This window comes from Cryptomeria japonica, chromosome 10 (genome assembly GCF_030272615.1).
Source record: "Cryptomeria japonica chromosome 10, Sugi_1.0, whole genome shotgun sequence".
Classification (NCBI taxonomy): Eukaryota; Viridiplantae; Streptophyta; class Pinopsida; order Cupressales; family Cupressaceae; genus Cryptomeria; species Cryptomeria japonica.
The window spans coordinates 748,515,774-748,536,025 of NC_081414.1; positions in this window are offsets into that span (position 1 = coordinate 748,515,774).

Consider the following 20,252-nt stretch of genomic DNA (forward strand, 5'->3'; position numbering starts at 1 on the left):
GGTAAACCCTAAGGAACCTAGTTGGTAAACCCTAAGGTTATCGTAGTCGGTTAATGAAGACAGAATGTCTACCAAGTGAAGTTTAGTATTCACCAAGTTGTAACCGAGCTATAACAGAATGCATTAAATGTTTACATGTGATATTTAATGAAAGAAGCTAATGAGCTAGAACGGATCAATGATTGGCAAGCCGTGGAAGAAGTTTGTTAAACGAATCTAAGGCAATGGAAAGTTGGCAAGAAGATCTACAGCTCAAATTGAACCACATTACCCAAACACAAGTTCCAAGGTGGGATAAAATGTTTTCAGATCGAAAGATACAATGAACCTAGACAAGATTGAAGATCTGATGGCTATGATTGATCATGGGAAATGTGATCAAGGAGATTAAGCGGTTGGAAGATTGTTTATAAATAGGAAATTGTTGATAAACAATGTATGCAGGTAAGTGTATGCATAGGGATGCTACATAGTGATTACCAAGCACAGAAGCTTGAAGATCTGTTAGAATAACAGAGTATTGATGCCCAGCAAATAGACAAGATTAGTTCTATGTATAGATTGTATTGAACAAATAGGAATTTTCTTTAGTATTTTAGATGTGAAGTTGCAGATAGATTGTATTGCTATATTATTTTGTGAAAGTGATAGGAAATCTCTTAACCGAGTGGACTTAACAGTCTTATATGTAAATCCTCTAACAAGGTGACATTCTAATTGAGTGTTTGAAATCCTTTAACAAGGTCACTTCTAACAAAGTGAAGATCCTAACAGATCTGAGGGAAATCCCTTAACCGGGTCACATCTAGCAATGTGTTTGTAATCTTTAACAGGATTTGCTTTTAACCAAGCATACTCTAGAAGAGTATATTTCTTAGTGGGTCCGAAATCCCACAGTGGTTTTTCCCTATTTGGGTTTCCACGTTAAATCTGGTGTTATGAGGTTTATATTGTTCATATGCTTTTGAGTTTGCATGTTTGACAGTTTTTCGTTATATGACTGATATATATGTTACCAAGGTTGAATCTGATGTTTTTATGGATGATTAAGTTTGTATGATTCACCCCCCCCCCCATCTTGTTGGCTATTGCATCTATACTTATATTAAGTATCAGAATTGTCAATTGGTATTAGAGCTTTGGACTCTGAAAGGAAAGTTTAAAGGCACTTGAGTTAAAGATCCAAAGATGTATAAGAGGGATGCACCTAAGCTAAATAAGTCAAGTTTCTCTACATGGAAGAAAAGGATGAAGCTACATCTATCAAGAGTTGGAGAATATGCTATATACTATCTAGAGAATGATTTTGTTGCACGGAGAACCTATCCATTGACTATGGAAGAGATAAAGGCGAAGAAAGAACATATTCAAGCAATGATTGAAATAACATCTACATTGACCGATTCTGAGTTTAATGATCTAGAAGGTTGCAATGATGCAAAGGCAATGTCGACTAAGCTCATATTTGTATATGGAGGAGATGAACATGTTCAAAGAGAAAAAGTTGATAGTTTAAGAGGACAACTTGAATCTATGAGGATGAATGAAGGTGAGAACATAACCCAATACAGTACAAGACTAAAGGAGATTGTAAATTAAATCAAAGGAGCAGGAGGAACTATTGAAGAAAAGGATGTGACAAGTAAGTTGTTAAGAACCCTTTTACTTACCTATGTAATCCAAGTCTCTGCAATCAATGAATTGAGGTCTGTACCTAATATGCCAGTTTCCTTGGATGCTACTATTGGTAAGCTACATGCATTTGAGTTAAGTAATTTTGATAACAGTGGGTCATCGGTAAATAAAGTTGAATCTGCATTTAGTTCTTTTTGTCTGAATGAATCTAATGATTACAATGAAAGAAAGTATAAGTACTCTGAAGGAGATCACAGTGGAGCAAGTGAAAGATTTCAGAAGAACATGGAGAAGGTACACAAACTATATGAAGAAATCAGAAAGCAAGAAGAGTTTGAAGCACTATTGGCCAAAAGGTTACCAAGAGGCAAAGGTAAGTATAAAGGAAAACTACCTTGGAAATGTTTCAATTGCGATAAGATTGGACATATGGCTTCTAACTGTCTTGACAAAGATTTTACTGAAAAGAGAGATTACCGAGATGACAGACAAAAAGATAATCATTACAGAGGACACCAAGACTTTAGAAGAAGAGATAGAAAGACATGCTTAATTGTTGATGAGGAATCTAAAGATGATAAATCAGATGAGACTGACACAGAAGAAGTTGTTTATGTGGCTATCAAGGATGGATCAGATGAAGAAAGGTATGAAGAAAAAACCCTAATATCTCACATAAACACTAATGATTCTTGGATTATAGACAGTGGATGCTCACATCATATGACAGGAGATAAACACAAGTTTGTTATGTTAGAAGATTATGATGGAGGCTATGTTAGATTTGGTAATGATGCACCATGCTCGGTAAGAGGTAAAGATTCCATAACACTTCTTGATAAAGCAAGATGCAATGATGTTTATTGGGTTGAAGGTTTGAAATATAATTTGTTGAGTGTAGCACAGCTAAACAACATAGGTTACTGAATAGAATTTTAGAAAGGAATTGTCAAAGTTCATGACAAGAATGGAAAGTTAGTTGCTACCGGGACACAAACAAAAGGTAATACATTTCACCTTGACTCAACTCACAATAAGTGTTTGCATGCAAAGATTGATAATACCTGGTTATGGTATAAAAGATTTTATCATGTTAATTTTGATAATCTGATCAAGATAAGTAAGAAGCACAGAGTAAGAGGTCTACCGAGTCTTGAAAAACCTGAAAATGCTATGTGTCAAGGATGTCAGATGGGTAAAATGACAAGATCAAGCTTTACAAGTAAGTCCTACACTTCTAAGGGAATTTTAGATCTTGTGCACAGTGATCTTTGTGGTCCTATGAAAGTTCAAAGTTATTATAGTGATAAGTATTTCATATTATTTGTGGATGACTATTCAAGGATGATGTTAGTAATATTTTTAAAAGAAAAATCAAAAGCTTTTCAAATGTTTAAGTGGTACAAGGCTAGAGTTGAAAATGAAACAGGAAGACAACTGAAATATCCTAGATCAGATAGAGGAGGAGAGTTCACATCTGATGAGTTCAACGTATTTTGCAATGATCATGGTATTAAAAGACAAGTCTCTGCACCGAGAACTAAACAGGAGAATGGAATAGCTGAAAGAAGAAACAAATATATTGTGGATTATGCTAGAACACTGATGATTGAGAAGAAGGTTCCACAAACATTTTGGAGAGAAGCAATAAGCATAGTCGTTTACACTTTGAACCAAGTTCAATTGAAGAAAGGTACTTTGAAGACACCTTATGAAATCTAGTATGGCAAGAAACCTAATGTAAGTTATTTTAAGATCTTTGGAAGTAAATGTTATGTTCATAAAGATGATAGAATGGCAAGTTTGATCAAAAAAGTGAAGAAGGAACATTTCTAGGATATTCTTCTAGAAGCAAAGCATTTAAATGTCTGATCAAATCATCTAACAAAATAGTAGAAAGTGCAAATGTGAAAATTGATGAATTTGCAGAAAGAACTGATGAAGGGAATTCCAAAGAACCAAAACACTGTGATAAATTTGTCTATGTGCAACCAAGAAGTCCTACTGAGATAACTGTTGAAGAAAATGTAGAAAATATCCAGTTATCGAGTGATGAAGAAGATCATACAGAACCTACCGAGCCTATATTAGCCAAGTATGTCAGAAGACACCATGCACCAATTCAGATTATAGGAGATAAGGATGATCTAGTGATGACAAGGAACAAATTGAGACAGAACACATGTTTGACATCTGAATTTGAACTGAGAATTGTGAAAGAGGCATTTAACAGTGAAGATTGGATAAATGCTATGACTGAAGAGATTGATCAAATCAAAAAGAATGACACATGGACATTGGTCCCAAGACCGAAGCACAAAAATGTAATCAATACAAAGTGGATCTTCAGAAATAAGCTAAATGAAAATGGTGAGGTCATTCGGAACAAAGCAAGATTAGTTTGCAAAGGATATGCCCAAGAAGAAGGAATTGAATATGGTAAGACTTTTGCACCTGTTGCTAGACTTGAAGGAGTTAGAACATTGTTGGCATATGTTGCTTTCAAAAACTTCAAGGTATATCAAATGGATGTCAAATCTGCATTTTTGAATGGAATATTAGAAGAAGAAGTTTTCATTGAACAACCTAAAGGATTTGTTGACGACAATGATAAAGATCAGGTATGTAAATTGAACAAAGCTTTATATGGTCTGAAACAAGCACCTAGAGCATGGTATGAGAGATTGCACTCTTATTTGATTAAGATTGGTTTTATAAAGACAAGTGAGAACAGCAACATGTACATGAAGAATGATGAAAATGGAATATTAATCTCAGCCATATTTGTTGATGATATTATATTTTGTGGAAATGACTCTTTATGCAAGAACTTTGGAAATGAAATGAACAAAGAATTTGAGATGTCATTAATCGGTGAGATAAAGTATTTTATAGGCTTACAGATATTACAAATGAAAAATGAGATTTTCATTACTCAATCCAAGTACATAAAGGAAATCTTGAAGAAATTTGGAATGGAGGATTCAAAACCAGTAAGTACTGCTATGACTACCAACTGTAAACTATCAAAGAATGATGAATCTGCATCTGTTGATGAGACACTTTACTGATCTATGATTGGAAAGTTGTAATATGTTGTTCACAGCAGGCCAGATATAGCACATGCAGTAGGTATTGTTGCAAGATTCTCTGCAGATCCTAAGGAAATCCACATGACTGCAATCAAAAGAATTTTCAGATACTTGAAAGGCACTAAAGATGATGGCTTAGTATATCAGAAAGGAAATGATTTTGATTTAAAAGTTTATACTGATGCTGATTGGGTAGGCAACATTGATGACAGAAAAAGCACAAGTGGAGGAGCTTTCTTCTTAGGAGAAAGACTAGTGAGTTGGCTTAGCAAGAAACAAGGATGTGTTTCTCAGTCAACAGCCGAAGCTGAATATGTTGCAGCAGCACTGAATTGTACCAACATTGCATGGATCAAACAACTGTTGGAAGGTATAAATGAGAAAGGTACCGAGCCAGTAACTATATTCTATGACAATACTAGTGCCATTAATATTTCAAAAAACCCTGTTATGCACTCTAAGACAAAGCACATCTCTATCAAATATCATTATCTTAGAGAAGAAAGTGGTGTTGGAATATGTTAACACAAAGGAGCTGATAGCTGATATCTTCACCAAGCCACTACCAAAGGACACTTTTGAATATCTTAGAAGTAAGTTAGGGGTCCTACCCCTATATTTTACTCACTGACTGAGTTCGGTGAAAGAATCACTTCGATGACTCTATTGAATATCTTTTGGGAAGCTGATGCTGGATTGATACACTTTAGAATGTTTTTCTGAAAGCATACTGGAATTAATACTAGGATAATACAGAGAATGATACAGGGAACAGGAATTGAAGACAAATGCTCTGACCGAGACTCAGTTGATACACAACAGCATGCAATAACTTCTTACAAATAGAAATTATGTTTTAGTTCTTTTTCTTTTTGGCATTTTTGTCAAAGGGGGAGAAGACCTACCTAAGGGGGAGAAGACCTAAGGAGGAGAAGACCTAAAAAAGGGGAGAAGACCTGAGAAGACTGAGAAGAAAAAAAATAGAAGATCTAATGAATGGGGGAGAGCATTTCAGCATTTTAGAATCACAGCAATCCGAAATTTTTTTTAAAGATCAAATCAATTGGTTTTGCCATCAATGCTAAAGGGGGAGATTGTTGGCAATATTACATTATAAGGATATTGAGAAGGTTGTTGATGATTATGGACATAACTGATTAAAGATGTTTTACTATCTTGATATTATTATTTTGTCATTGATGTCAAGAAATTGATTTTCTAATTCAGTATGATGTTGCCATATCTTGAGAAATATGATATGAAGATTATAAAGGAGTCGGTAAAGACACAAGAAAGAATATGATGAATAAGGGGATAAGTTATTCAATGGGAAACTCTATCGAGTCAGACAATGATGAGATCTTGATGTTTTAGATTGTTTTAACATCATACATATGTTGTAAAATGTAAAGGTTAATACTATACTATGTTATCAAGCAAAGAACCTAGTTGGTAAACCCTAAGGAACCTAGTCAGTAAACCCTAAGGTTATCGCAGTCAGTTAATGAAGACAGAATGTCTATCGAGTGAAGTTTAGTATTCACCAAGTTGTAAGCGAGCTATAACATAATGCATTAAATGTTTACATGTGATATTTAATGAAAGAAGCTGATGAGCTGGAGCAGATCAATGATTAGCAAGCCATGGAAGAAGTTTGTTAAATGAATCTAAGGCAATGGAAAGTCATAAAGAAGATCTACAGCTCAGTTTGAACCGCATTACCCTAACACAAGTTCCAAGGTGAATGTGCAAGTTCCAAGGCGGGGTAAAACATTTTCAGATCGAAAGATACAATGAACCTAGACAAGATTGAAGATCTGATGGCTATGATTGATCATGGGAAATGTGATCAAGGAGATTAAGCGGTTAGAAGATTGTTTATAAATAGGAAAATATTGATAAACAATGTATGCGGGAAAGTGTATGCACAGGGATGCTACATAGTGATTACCGAGCACAGAATCTTGAAGACCTGTTAGAATAACAGAGTATTGATGCCCAGCAGATAGACAAGATTAGTTCTATGTCTAGATTGTATTGAACAAATAGGAATCTGCTTTAGTATTTTAGATGTGAAGTTCCAGATAGATTGTATTATTGTTATTTTGTGAAAGTGATAGGAAATCTCTTAACCGAGTGGACTTAACAGTCTTATATGTAAATCCTCTAACAAGGTGACATTCTGATTGAGTGTTTGAAATCCTTTGACAAGGTCACTTCTAACAAAGTGAAGATCCTAACAGATCTGAGGGAAATCCCTTAACCGGGTCACATCTAGCAATGTGTTTGTAATCTTTAAGAGGATTTGCTTTTAACCAAGCATACTCTAGAAGAGTATATTTCTTAGTGGGTCCGAAATCCCACAGTGGTTTTTCCCTATTTGCGTTTCCACGTTAAATTTGGTGTTACGAGGTTTATATTGTTCATATGCTTCTGAGTTTGCATGTTTGACAATTTTTGGTTATATGACTAATATATATGTTACCGAGGTTGAATCTAATGTTTTTATGGATGATTAAGTTTGTATGATTCACCCCCCCCCTCTCATCTTGTTGGCTATTGGATATTAAGTATCAGAACTATCACTTGTGCGTATTCATCCCCACCGTGGTGTTTCCCATTTGGTTTTCTGCATGAAAAATCACTGTGTCAAGTGTTGAATGATTTAGTGGATGTGTTTTTAATTTGGTTGATATGAATGACTGGAAATGATCTGAGATGTGCTATTACTGGTACTAGTGAAGTGGTTTAAGGTTTTGGTCAAATGGTATTTAAGTTTCAGTTTTGTTGCATTAAATCACTAAAGTATTAGGTCAACTAGTAAGGTTTGACAGAGTTGTTGCAGTTTTGTTTTATTGACTAAATTGGTTAAATTTGTGAGTTGATTCTAAGTTGGAAATGAGTTTGGTGAAAGTCCAATTATTTTTCTATCTACTGATTCACCCCCCTCTTAGTAGTTGACTGGATCTTTATAGTTTCATCATATTATCAGTTGGTATTAGAGCATTCCAGGTCCTCTTGATTATAAGCCTAATAGCTTGAGGAAAAGATCTAGGAGAAAATGATGAAGAGAGAGGGTCTGAAGTTCAATAGAGATAACTACTAAATCTAGAGTGATAGGATGAATATTTACATCAAGAGCTTAGGAAATCAGTATTGGGATCAAGTTGTTACTAAGTATAACTTGCCTAGTGGAATTTTGACAGATGATCAAAAGGCGAAACAGGAGAACAACCAAGCATTGGAAGCCATCATTAGTACCTTATCAAATTCAGAATATGTTGATGTTCATGGATTTGAGACTGCACATGAAGTTTGGAAGAAACTGGAAGAAATCTATGGTGTTGATGAGCATGTAAAGATAGCCAAGGAAGAGATTCTCAGAGGAAAATTTGATGATATGAGAATGGTTGAAGGTGAAAACATTCAATGGTATGGTCAGATAATCAAGGAGATAATAGGAGAAATCAAAAGTGTTGGAGGTATAGTGGAGGATGCCACTATGGTTAGCAAGGTATTGAGAACCCTTGTACCAGTCTACGCTATCCAAGTTGCAGCCATTCAAGAACTCAAATCTATTGACAAGACAAAGGTAACTCTTGACTCTATTATTGGTAAATTGACTGCATTCAAATTAAATGGTTTTGATGGAAGTGTTCAGAGGTCAAAATCTGCATTTAAAGCCTCAGTCTCAACTCCACCAGTAAGGAAAAGCAGAGAAGTAAGTTACATTCATGAATCTAGATCCAGCAGAGAGGTACATGATGAAGATAACCTAATGGAACTCGAAGCATTGTTGGCCAAGTGGTTACCCAGAGGTACCGGTAAGTATAGAGTTAGATTACCACTAAAAAATTTTGCATGTAACTAGATAGGACATATTGTTTCTAACTATCCTAATGGAGATAATGAGGAAAAACTAGAGAAATATAGGAAGTTTAAAGGAAAAAGAAAAAGAAATTGTCTCATTTTTGTGGATGAAGGTATTACATATGAAGAATTTGAGGCAGATACAAATGATGACATTGTCTTTGTTGCTATCAAAGAAGACATATTAGATCAGAAGGCATTGGTCTCTCATTTGGATAATTCAGATGACTGGATTATAGACAGTGGTTGTTCACACCACATAACTGGTGATCGAAGCAAGTTTCTAACATTGGAAGAATTTGATGGAGGTGTTGTCAGATTTGGGAATAACACTCTCTGCATTGTGAAAGGGAAAGGATCCATTTCCATGAATGGTAAGAGTAGTGAAAATAATGTCTACTAGGTTGAAGGACTAAAACACAATCTTTTGAGTGTTGCTCAGCTCAATGACAAAGGTTACCCGTTAGAATTCAAGAATTTGGAGTTTGCAAGATCTTTGGAAGAAAAGGTGAACTGGTTGCAACTAGCAAACAAACCAAAGGTAACCTATTTCACTTAAACTCTAAAGTCAACAATTGTTTGATTGTAAAAGTAGAAGATAGTTGCTTTGGTATCAGAAGTTTTGTCATGTGAATTTTGATAGCATTGTAAGAGTCAGCAAGTCAAAATCAGTAAGAGGTTTGCCATAGTTGGACAAACAAGTGAATGCTTTGTGCAAGAAATGTCATTTAGGGAAAATGAAATCCTCGACCTTCAAGAGCAATTCTTTCTCAGGTGAACAATTGCTAGATTTGGTTCATATCGACCTATGTGGACCAATGAGGACTAGGAGTATTCAAGGTGATCGGTACTTCATGATATTTATCGATGACTACTCAAGGATGATGTTGGTCACACTCTTGAAAGACAAGACAGAAGCATTCAGCAAATTTAAGGCATTTAGAGCCTTGGTTTAAAATGAAAGTAGGAGGAAGCTAAAGTGTTTAGAACTGATCAAGGTGGTGAATTTACTTCAGAGGAATTCACTAGATATTGTGAAAACAATGGGATCAAGAAGCAGTTATCTAGACCAAGGACACCACAGCAGAATGGTATTGCAAAAAGGAACAATCAGTCAGTGGTTGAACTTGTTAGGACTATGTTAATCCAAGGAGGTGTAGCTAAGAAATTTTGGAGAGAAGTTGTCAGCACAGTTGTTTACACAATGAACCATATACTGGTCAAAAGAGGTAAGGACAAAACACCCAATGAATACTAGTATGGTAGATCACCGAATGTTAGGTACTTCAAAAAATTTGGTAAAAGGAGTTTTATTAAAAGAAGTGATCATATTGGAAAGTTTGATGCCAAAAGTGATGTAGGCATATTTCTTGGTTAATCCACCAAGAGCAAAGCTTACAAGTGCTATAGGAACCAGACTAAGAAGATCATTGAAAGTGTCAATGTCCGAGTAGATGAATTTCTTGAAAAATCTGAAGAAACCAGCAAGGAGAAGGAAGAAAAATAACCAAACACATTGTTTTTGGAACCAGAACCGGTAAAGCTAGAATTTGCCGGACTGAACATAAAAGCCTGAGTTCAACCAGAACAAGGAGGTCCAACAGAAGATGAAGAAATTGAAGAAGAAGAAGAACCTAAAAAACCAAGACCATGTTATTCCAAGGTATGTCAGACTCAATCACAGCCTCGATCAGACTATTGCAGACAAGAATGCAGGTGTGTTAACTAGAAGAAGGCTACGAGAAAACTCTTGTATGATCTCCACCATTGAACCTAGAACAACAAAAGAAGCCTTTGGAGATGAACACTAGATCAAGGCAATGGAAGAAGAACTTGATCAGATAGAGAAGAATAATATATGGTCACTAGTACCCTGACTGGAAAACAAGAATGTAATAGACACAAAGTGGTATTCGGAAACAAATTGAATGAAGATGGAGCAGTGGTCAGGAATAAATCCAGACTAGTATGCAAAGGATATGCACAAGAGGAAGGTGAAGATTATGGTGAGACATTTGCACCAGTAGCAAGATTGGAAGGAGTAAGGATTCTACTTGCATTTGCAGCATATAGAGGATTTAAGGTATATTAGATGGATGTTAAATTTGCATTCTTAAATGGAATATTAGAAGAAGTCTAGATTGAATAGCCAAATGGTTATGCATTACCTGAAGAAAAGGATATGGTGTGCAAGCTATATAAGGCACCATATGGATTAAAACAAGCACCAAGAGCATGGTATGAAAGATTGCACTCTCACTTAGTAAAGATAGGTTTTCAAAGAACCAATGAAGATAGTAACATATATCTCAAGATAGAAGGAGATAACATACTGGTAAGTGAGGTATTTGTTGATGATGTCATTTTTGGAGGAAATGATGATATGTGTCATGATTTTGCTAATGAAATGAAGAATGAATTTGAGATGTCACTGGTAGGTGAGATAAAAAAATTATAGGTTTGCAAATACAATAGATGAAGGAAGGAATTTTTATCACACAATCCAAGTATGTGAAGGAAGTATTCAAAACTTTTGGAATGCGAGATAGTAAACTAGTTGGAACACAAATGGTTACAAGTTTTAAGTTATCAAAGCAATAGGATTTTGCATCAGTTGATGAAAAGTAATACATATCCATGATAGGTAAGCTACATTATGTTGTCCACAACAGACCAGACATTGCTCATGCAGTAGGATTGGTTGCCAGATTTCAAAAAAATTCAAAGGAGTTACATATGATTGCAACCAAAAGAATTTTTAGATACTTGAAAGGAATAATAGATTATGGATTATGGTATCCATATGTAGGAGACTTTGACTTAAAAGTCTATACTAATGCAGATTAGGCAGGCAATATTGATGACAAGAAGAGTACAACCGGAGGAGCATTTTTTCTTGGAGATAGATTAGTGTCTTGGAGTAGCAAAAAACATAGTTGTATCTCTCAATCAACAACAGAAGTTGAATATGTTGCAGCTTACATGAATTGTACCCAAGCAATTTGGATGAAACACATATTGGAAGGTTTCAAGCTAAAGAGTTTTCTGCGATATCACAAGTGCTATAAACATTTATAAGAACCCAGTGTTGCATGCTAGGACAAAGCATATAGAGCTGAAGTATCATTTCTTGAGAGAGAAAGTTCAAAGCAAAGATGTATCACTAGAGCATTTTATTGGAAATGTGCCTCTAATTCACTTGGCATGTTCGGGTTGATCAAGATAGCCTACATCGATGGAATAGCAAAGTGAAAGACTGCATCAGAGTTGTGTCGATGACCCAATGGAGCTATCTTAGGTGGTCCGGGTTGTCATCAACTATCGAGGGTTCCGGTCTGGAGTTAAGCCGATACCTGATGAAGTCACCTTCGACAATTGGGTTGATATCGGCTATCGAGTTAAGGTGCTAAAGGCTACACCAAAGTCTCAATGAGTTCATCTTCTTCTATCTTGGAGTGCTTCGCTCATCAGGATAGCAGTTTTGGGTGTGAGATGATGACTCGATGAGACCACTTTAGGTTATCGGGATAACAATGCAGATCAGGGTATTCTCGCAGTGTTAGTTTCAATGAGCCAATGAGACTGCTCTTGGTTATCGAAGATTGGGGTAACACTTCCTATGTTTTTTTGATAACCCGATGGAGTCGCCTTCAGTGATCGAGTATCATCGGGTGATCGGCTCTATCGTTTGAAGGCTATACCGATGGTTGATGGAGTGAAGATCAACATCGGTGTGAGATTGAACCGAGATCCAAAAAGGTGATCACTCGGACACTAAGGATGAGACTGTCGGTGTATATGAATACGAACCGAACTGACTCCCTGTTGCATGTGGGATAATTGGTTTTCCCTGAATGCAGACCGAAGCAGATAGACAATTAGACTTGAAGTCATTTTTGTAGTTTCTCAGATGAATGGTCGACCAGTTTGGTATTAGAAGCCAAATGTGAACCGGATGAAGAGTAGAGAGTTATGATAGATATTGAGTGATCTATAATTGCAGTTTGACCAGAGTGGTTTATTGTTTCATCTGGAATGATTGTTTGATAGAGTGAAAGGAAATCTGTAGACTAAACTTTATTATATTTGACATACTGATAATAAAGTCATTTTCTATTGGTGGTGGGTTTTTCTCCTGAAAGGGTTTTCCCACGTTAACTCTTTGTGTTCTATCTCTTTGTTGTTTAATTGTGTATGCTCATGCTTGTGCCATATTTTGAAAAGTTGTAATTTTGTAAACACTAGTTTGTTTTCCCCTAAAAATTGACATTAGGGAAGTGAATTTCCACACTTGCTTTCCTTACAAGTGGTATCAGAGCTTGGCCCATTTTGTTATCCTTGCTAGGTAGGGTTGGTTTTTTGTGTCAATTATGTCTCAGTGGGAGTCTTGCAGAGTGTCTACTTGTTTATTTTTGCAGGTTAAGATGGCAAGAACCTCAGGGCACATAGACATGGAAAAGTTTAATGGTTCCAGTTTTGAACTATGGAAACTGAAGATGGAAGACTTACTAGTCGACCAAGATCTTTGGATTATTGTGACTGCAACTGCTATGCCTATAGGCATGAAGCAAGAAGATTAAGACTTAGCCGATCAGAAGGCAAGGGGTATAATCAGGCTATGTCTTGTTGATTATGTTATATTAAACCTCCATGAGGAGAAGACTATGCATCTTCTTTGGACTAAGTTGGGGGATATTTATCAAGGCAAATCCTTAGTGAATAAACTTTTCCTTAAGAAGAAATTGTACTCTCTATAGATGGATGCAGGGAAACCATTGGCAGACCACTTGAATTCATTCAACATGGTTCTTGCACAATTAAATTTTGTTGGTGTGTCCATTCAGGAAGAAGAACCTTGCATGTTGTTGTGTTCACTGCCTAACTCTTGGGAGCACATAGTGATGGCTATCGGTACTACTACGATCCAGTTCAAGATGGATACTATGCTCAATACTCTTTTTTCAAAAGAAATGAGAAAGAATTATTCTAAGATGACAAAAGATGCACTCTCTATTCAAGGCAAACCGAAGGACAAAGACAAGAAGAAAGGAAAGAAGTCCAATTCTCAAGAGAGATTTAAATCTCCAGCAAAGAAGTCAAAGGTGAAGTGTTGGAACTGTGGGCAGAAAGGGCATATCCAAAAGGATTGCAAGGAGGAGAAGAAGAAGAAGAAGCATTATGACACTGAGTCTTCTCAAAGTGATGCAGATGCTTTTGTAGCAGCCCTGGTAGTGCCTACTTCAGATAACACCTAGTTAGTGGATTCTGGCACATCTTTCCACATGACCTCCCACAAGGAGTGGTTCTCAAAGTATGAACTGTGTGGTGGTGGAAAGTTATACTTGGCTAGTGATTCAACATTGGAGATTATAGGGAGAGGCAGAATCAAAATTCAATTCCTATATGGTAGAGTGAAGGGGATAAACAGAGTCCTTCATATACCAGGTCTGGCAAGAAATCTTCTCTCTATAAGTAAACTTAATGATGTTGGAGTACAAGTTACATTTGTATCTGGTGGTTGCAATATGACTAGGGGTTCCATTGTATTGGAAAAGGGTGATCATTTTGGTACTTTATATAACTTAAATGCTGAACCTATATGTTGTAATGTGACCTTTGAAAAGTCAGTTAAGACAACTATAATGATGCATAATGTTAATTCATTGGGAGCTAAACTTCCTAATGAGAAAACAATGCTCTCGCATAATAGGTTAGGCCATATAGGTGAAAAAGGTTTAAAAGCCTTGAAGAATAAAAATTTGGTTGAAGGTCTGGATGATTATAGTTTTGATTTCGATTTCTGCGAACACTGCATATATGGAAAACATAATCATGTTCAGTTTTATTCCAATTCTCATAAGTCTTTTGATATTCTGCATTATGTTCACTCTTATGTGTTTGGTCCAGTGGATGTACCTTCTTTGTCTAAGTCTAAATACTATGTATCTTTTGTAGACGATCATTCAAGAAGGGCATTTGTGTACTTTCTTAAAAGTAAATCAGAAGTGTTCAATCGATTTAAGGAGTTTAAGAACCTTGTTGAAAATCAGACCGGGAGAAAGATTAAATGTTTAAGAACAGAGAACGGTGGTGAATTTTGTAGTGTAGATTTTGACAAGTACTATGTTGATCATGGAATTAAGAGACATAAGATTGTACCTTACACTCCACAACAGAATGGAGTTGCAGAAAGGTTGAATCGGTCTCTAATGGAGAAAGCAAGGAGCATGTTGAACGGAGCTGGGCTGGAACAAAAATTCTAGGTTGAAGCAGTTTCTACAGCATGTTACCTGCTGAATTTTTCTCCTACTTCAGCATTGGTGGACAAAACACCTCTAGAAGCATGGTCTAGTAAGAAACCTTCTTTAAGGCACGTTTGTGTTTTTGGTGCAGAGGCATATGCTCACGTGCTTGATGTGAATAGGTCTAAGTTGGATAACAAATTGGTGAAATGTATCTTCATTAGCTATGGAGTTGGTGTGAAAGGATACAAACTTTGGAATCCAATGACTGGTAAGGTTATGTACAGCAGAAGTGTGATTTTTCATAAGCCGAAACCTATGTCACTAGATCATAATATAGAAAAGAAAGGAGAAGTTGAGGTTGAAATTCCTCCAGCCAAAGAAGAATCTCCAGAGATACCTGAAGCTGAGTAGAGTTCAAGCAGTTCAAGTAGTTCTGAAGAAGAACATGATGATGATCCTACTGTGGAACCTCAAGAATCCTCCACACCAAGGTTGAGAAGATCTACTTGAGAGAGGTGGCAAACTAATAGGTATATACCTAATAAGTATAGTCACTCTATGTTGAATGTTAATTGTGTTTATGCTTTACTTGTAGATATTGATGAACCTAGGATAGTCAAAGAAGCAATTGAAATGCCTGATTCAGATTCCTGGTTGGAAGCCATGAATGATGAAATGTCATCATTGGATAAAAATGGAACTTGGGATTTGGTGCCATTGCCTAAAGGCAGAAAGCCTGTAGGCTGCAAATGGGTATTTAAAAAAAAGTATGGTCCAGATGGTAGCATTGACAAGTACAAAGCAAGACTGGTTGCAAAGGGGCATTCGCAAAAAGAAGGTATTCACTATCGAGAAATTTTCTCTCATGTAGCTAAGCTGACATCTATTAGATTTCTTTTATCACTTGCAGCAGCATATGATTCGGAGATTGAGCAGATGGATTTGAAGACAACATTTCTTCATGGTGATCTTGAAGAAGATATTTATATGTCCCAGCCTGAGCACTTTGTGGAAAAAAGGTAAAAAACATCTGGTATGCAAACTCAAGAAGTCTCTATATGGTTTAAAATAGTCTCCCAGAATGTGGTATCAAAAGTATGATACATTTGTTTTGTCCTTGGGATTTGTGATATCTAAGGTTGATCATTGTGTTTACTACAAAACTAATGGTGATAAGATTCTTATCATAGCTTTGTATGTAGATGATATGTTGTTCTTAGGAAACACAAAAGCTATGATCTCAGATTTAAAATCTCAGCTTTCTATGAAATTTGAAATGAAGGACTTAGGCCCAGCAAATTACATTCTAGGAATGGAGATAAAAAGAGATAGATCTAAGAGGAAACTTTGGCTCAACCAGAGAAAGTATATAACCAATGTTCTTGACAAGTTTCATATGTCTGACTGTAAACCACAAGTTGTTCCCATCTTGTAGGGAACTAAGTTCTCTATGCTTGATAGTCTGAAATCTCCAAAAGAGATTGAAGACATGAACAGTGTACCTTATGCAAGTGTTATAGGCAGTTTGATGTATGCTATGTTCTATACAAGACCAGATATTGCCCAACCAATGGGAGTACTTAGCAGGTTTATGTTGAATCCATGGAAACCGCACTAGGATGTTGTAAAGAGAGTGTTTAGATACATGAAGGGTACTTTAGATTTTGCATTATGTTATCATTGTGTTATCGAACCGACTCCCTACTGCATGTGGGATAATTGGTTTTCCATGAATGCAGACCGATGTAGGTAGATGGTTAGACTTCAAGATGTTATTGTAGTTGCTCAGATGAATGGTCGACCAGTTTGGTATTAGAAGCCAAATGTGAATTGAATGAAGAGTACAAAGTTACGATAGCTATTGAGCGATCTATAATTGCAGTTTGACCTGAGTGGTTTATTGTTTCATCTAGAACGATTATTTGACAAAGTGAAAGGAAATCTACATACTGAACTTTATTGTATTTGACATACTGATAATAAAGTCATTTTCTATTGGTGGTGGGTTTTTCTCCCAAAAGGGTTTTCCCACGTTAACTCTGTGTGTTCTATCTCTTTGTTGTTTAATTGTATATGCTCTTGCTTGTGCCATATTCTTAAAAGTTGTAATTTTGTGAATACTAGTTTGTTTTCCCCTTAAAATTGACATTAGGGAAGCGAATTTCCGCACTTGCTTTCCTTACACATGTTTCTACTAAAGAATAGCTAGCAGATATTTTTACTAAACCTCTACCTACGACTACATTTGAATATCTTAGGGGTAAGTTAGGGGTTGTAACCCTACATGAAGTCAACTAAGAAGATGTGAAAGAAATCAATCTCAGAGCCTATTAAAAATCTTGAAGAAGGATTGATGTATAATGGAGCTACTTCACAGGGGGACCAGCTCATTATAGATCAGTGAAGTATGGATAAGAAAAAAAATGGTTTACCTTCACTTTGGCATTGTTGTCAAAGGGGGAGAAAAGTATATGATTGATTGCTAAAGATATGAAGATACAGTTGAAGGAGAGTATAGGTTGCAAAATGTAAACTAGGATTCCTATACCTAAATCATTTGATGGATAGCATATGTTTTACTCTCAATCATGACAATCAATTGGTATTAATATTTGTATTGCCATCAATGCGAAAGGGGGAGTATGTTGGCATTGCATCAAGATTGGAAGTGTTGTCATTGATGTCAATAGCAACCGGTAATGAAGTAATCAATGCAATCGGTAATGAAGAAATGAAGGGAACCGATAATGAAGCAGTGAAGACCAACCAGTAACCCTAACCAATTGAGAAATAGAACCCTAATCGATAGAGCTTGGAGATCGGTAGTGATGGTTTATTATCAGATGATGATTGGTGCTGAAGGGGCCACATATGCATGTTGCATGTGATGAGTTTCTGGATGGTTTTCATGTATGAAGATAACCGTTTATCTCGGGAATGATCAAATACATAGTATAAAGTGACAAACGCATGATGAGTCACAAGATTCAAAGTTCGGTGATCCAAGAGTAGTTGTAGATGCCTAGAAGAATGTGAAGTTGATTGCAATGTAATCTAATGATCAAAATTGAACCGATGTGTTTTTAATCTCTATGAGAATTGTAGTGTCTGTGTTGTGCTACCAACCTAATGTATCTGCTTATAAGGTCAATGGATTGTTTGAATGTGTTGTTGGAAATTTGATAGTGTGAAAGTGATTGTTGTCAAACCAGGAGGTGTGTCTGCAGAATGATGTGAAGGTAGATAGGAGCAGTAAAGGATCTGATTCAACAAGAAAGTGTTATTCCCAAATCAGTCAAGAACTTGTTGTTCTCTAACCATTACAACAGTTTTGAAATCCTCTCATAGGGTAATCTCTAACAAGCTTGTTGTTGAAATCCTCTAACCAGGTGATCCATTACTTGGATTTGAAATCCTCTATTGAGGTTACCTTTAATAGGGTATTTATAGTCAATCCCTTAACCGGGTGGTCCTTAACCAGATCTGTTCCTAACAGAACATTATTATATATGCTTCTAACCAGGCTTGGCTCCTAACAGGGTGAACATCAGAAGAGTTCAAAATACTTGTGTGTATTCATACCCACGGTGGTTTTTTTCCATTTGGGTTTCCACGTGAAAAATCATTGTGTCAAGTGGTGAATGATTTCACGGATGTGTTTTTAATTTGGTTGATATGAATGACTGAAAATAATCTGAAATATGTTATTACTGGTATTAGTGAAGTGGTTTAAGGTTTTGGTCAAATAGTATTTAAGTTTTAGATCTGTTGCATTATATTACTAAAGTATTTGGTCAACCGATAAGGTTTGACAAAGTTGCTACAATTTTGTTTTAGTGACTGAACCAATTAACTTCATGAGTTAATTATAAGTTGGAAATAAGTTTGGTGAAAGTCCAATTAATTTCTATCTATTGATTCACCCCCCCCCCCTCTCAGTAGTTGACTGGATCTTTATAGTTTCATCATATTGTCATACTCCACCAAGAGAAAAGCTTACAAGTGCTATAACAACCAGACTAAGAAGATCATTGAAAATGTCAATGTCTGAGTAGATGAGTTCCCCAAAAAATTTGGAGAAACCAGCAAGGAGAAGGAAGAAGAACCAAACACACTATTTTTGGAATTGAAACTAGTAAAGCCAAAAGTTGGAGGACTGGACATAGAATCCCTAGTTCAACCAGAATAGGAAGGTCCAGTAGAAGATGACGAAAGTGAAGAAGAAGAAGAAGAAGAAGAACTTGAAAAACCAAGAGCATGTTATTCCAAGATATGTTAGACTCAATCACAGCCCCGATCAAATTATCAAAGACAAGAATGCAGGTGTGTTAACTAGAAGAGAGCTAAGAGAAAACTCTCATATGATCTCCACCATTGAGCCTAGAATAGCAAAGTAAGCCTTTACAAATGAACATTGGATCAAGGCAATGGAAGAAGAACTTGATCAGATAGAGAAGAATAATACATGGTCACTAGTACCCAGACCGGAAAACAAGAATGTAATAGGCACAAAGTGGGTATTCAAAAACAAATTAAATGAAGATGGAGCAGTTGTCAGGAATAAAGCCAGACTAGTATGCAAAGGATATGCACAAGAGGAAGGTGAAGATTATGATGAGACATTTGTACCAGTAGCAAGATTGGAAGGTGTAAGGATTCTACTTTTATTTGCAGCATATAGAGCATTTAAGGTATATCAGATGGATGTTAAATCAGCATTCTTAAATAGAATATTGGAAGAAGAAGCCTACATAGAACAGCTAGATGGTTATGCATTAATTGAAGAAAAGGATATGGTGTGAAAGCTACATAAGGCACTATATGGATTGAAACAAGCACCAAGAGCATGGTATGAAATATTGCACTCTGACTTAGTAAAGATAGGTTTTCAAAGAATCAGTGAAGATAGTAACATATATCTCAAGACAGAAGGAGATAAAATACTGGTAAGTGAGGTATTTGTTGATGATATCATTTTTAGAGGAAATGATGATATGTGTCATGATTTTGCTAATGAAATGAAGAATAAATTTGAGATGTCACTGGTAGGTGAGATAAAAAAAATTCATAGGTTTTCAAATACAATAGATGAAGGAAGGAATTTTTATCACACAATCCAAGTATGTGAAGGAAGTATTGAAAACTTTTGGAATGGGAGATTGTTAACCAGTTGGAACACCAATGGTTACAGGCTATAAATTTTCAAAGGAAGATGATTATGCATCAGTTGACAAAAAGAAATACAGATCCATGATAGGTTTCAAAGTGGTTCTGGCACGTAGAGATAACTATTTTATCTTGGGAATGAGTGAGTGCATAGCATGAAGTGGAAACCGTGTGATGAGTTACATGATCCAATGTGCAGTGATCAAGGAGTGGTCGAGGTTGTCTTGTACAATGTGCACACGAT